This window comes from Rhagoletis pomonella, unplaced genomic scaffold (assembly GCF_013731165.1).
Source record: "Rhagoletis pomonella isolate Grant_MI unplaced genomic scaffold, Rhpom_1.0 Rhpom_scaffold_00006, whole genome shotgun sequence".
Taxonomy (NCBI): Eukaryota; Metazoa; Arthropoda; class Insecta; order Diptera; family Tephritidae; genus Rhagoletis; species Rhagoletis pomonella.
The window spans coordinates 45,362,275-45,364,787 of NW_023458560.1; positions in this window are offsets into that span (position 1 = coordinate 45,362,275).

Below are 2,513 nucleotides of genomic sequence, written 5' to 3' on the forward strand. Positions count from 1 at the left end.
CCATTTTTTCAAATTATTGTTGCTTTTCCACAATAAATTTTTATTGAAAAACGGCCTCGAACTCAATAAAAATTGTTGAATATAATTGTTATAAAGGCCAAAAATAACAAAAACAAATAACTTAAGGACGAGCACACCTAAAAGTTAAACATTCTAAAAATAGAATTATTAGCAGAAACCAACAATACCAACAACCACATGATCAAGTGAATTTCAGCGGAATAGCTGCGCTTGATTGTGTTGGCATAACAAAAATGAAAATAGTGGAAAATAGCAAACGATAATTTATAAGGCGTACTTAGCACGGTGCATAGGCAACTGGCTGAGTCAGTGGGATCGTCGGTTCGAATCCTACTGAAAGAAGTCTGATAAGGAAATGTGGTGATTTCCGAAATAGCTATCACTTCCACCATTTTTTCAAATTATTGTTGCTTTTCCACAATACGTTTTTATTGAAAAACGGCCTCGAACTCAATAAAAATTGTTGAACATAATTGTTATAAAGGCCAAAATTAACAAAAACAAATAAATTAAGGACGAGCACACCTAAAAGTTAAACATTCTAAAAATAGAAGTATTAGCAGAAACCAACAATACCAACAAACACATGATCAAGTGAATTGCAGCGGAATAGCTGCGCTTGATTGTGTTGGCATAACAAGAATGAAAATAGTGGAAAAAAGCAAACGATAATTTACAAGGCGTACTTAGCACGGTGCATAGGCAACTGGCTGAGTCAGTGGGATCGTCGGTTCGAAGCCTACTGAAAGAAGTCTGATGAGGAAATGTGGTGATTTCCGAAATAGCTATCACTTCCACCATTTTTTCAAATTATTGTTGCTTTTCCACAATACGTTTTTATTGAAAAACGGCCTCGAACTCAATAAAAATCGTTGAATATAATTGTTATAAAGGCCAAAAATAACAAAAACAAATAACTTAAGGACGAGCACACCTAAAAGTTAAACATTCTAAAAATATAATTATTAGCAAAAACCAACAATACCAACAACCACATGATCAAGTGAATTGCAGCGGAATAGCTGCGCTTGATTGTGTTGGCATAACAAGAATGAAAATAGTGGAAAAAAGCAAACGATAATTTACAAGGCGTACTTAGCACAGTGCATAGGCAACTGGCTGAGTCAGTGGGATCGTCGGTTCGAAACCTACTGAAAGAAGTCTAATGAGGAAATGTGGTGATTTCCGAAATAGCTATCACCTCTACCATTTTTCCAAATAATTGTTGCTTTTCCACAATAAATTTTCACTGAAAAACGGCCTCGAGCTCAATAAAAATTGTTGAATATAATTGTTATAAAGGCCAAAAATAACAAAAACAAATATATTATGTTATCTTATGGTGTTATGTTATTGTATACAATAATATGTTATGTTATATTACGTTATGCAATGTTATGTTATGTTGTTTAATGCTATTTTATGTTATGTCATGTCATGCTATGTTATGTCAAGTTATATTAATTTATGTTACTTTGTGTTGTGTTATGCTATGTTATGTTATGCTATGTAATGTTATATTATGTTATGTTTTGTAGTGTTACGTTTTGTTGTCTAACGCAATTCAACTCAACTCACCACAACTCATATCAAATCACCTCTTAGCAACTGGTCTCAGTTTACCTCAACTCACCTTAACTCACCTCATCCCAACCCACTTCATTTAAATTTAACTCACCTTAGCTTATACGCGTACGCACACTCCGAGGCCCAAATAGCGACTCGGACCACTATCTTGTTGCAGCCAAGATACGCACACGCCTCTGTGCAGCAAAAAATGTGCGCCCAAATATGCAAGGAAAGCTTAACGTCGAAAAGCTGCAATCACAACAGGCAGCCAACGCTTTCGCTACTCGACTCTCACACCTGCTCTCAGAGAGCACTCTTCAAAAAACCGACATATGCGCTCATTAAGTACCGCCGCCGAAGAAGTAGTCGGATTTCAGCGAGCCCAAAAGAACAACTGGTACGATGAGGAGTGTCAGGAAGCTGCAGAGAAAAAATTTGCCGCCTACAGGGCCACGCTGCGATCGGGCGCAACGCGCGCTATGTGGGACCACTATAGGGATCAGAAGAAGGAAGCGAGACGTATTTGCCGCAACAAGAAGAGAGAGGCCGAAATACGTGAGGGCGAAGAGCTTGAAATGCTGGCCGACAGGAGGAATGCCCGAAAATTTTACAAGAGAGTTAGGCGACTTACGGAAGGTTTAAAGACCGGGGCGCACTCCTGTAAGAACAATAATGGCGACCTAGTAACTGATGTCCAGAGCGTACTTAAATTATGGAGGAAACACTTTTCCGCCCTACTAAATGGCAGCACGGAAAGTTGTGGAGAAGAAGAACCCGAGCCCGCAGTCGATGATGATGAGTCGACGTTCCACCGCCTGACTATGACGAGGTACGTATAGAAATAACGCGGCCGAAATACAACAAAGCCGCTGGAGCTGACAGCCTGCCAGCTGAGCTATTCAAGTACGGCGGCGAGGAGTTGA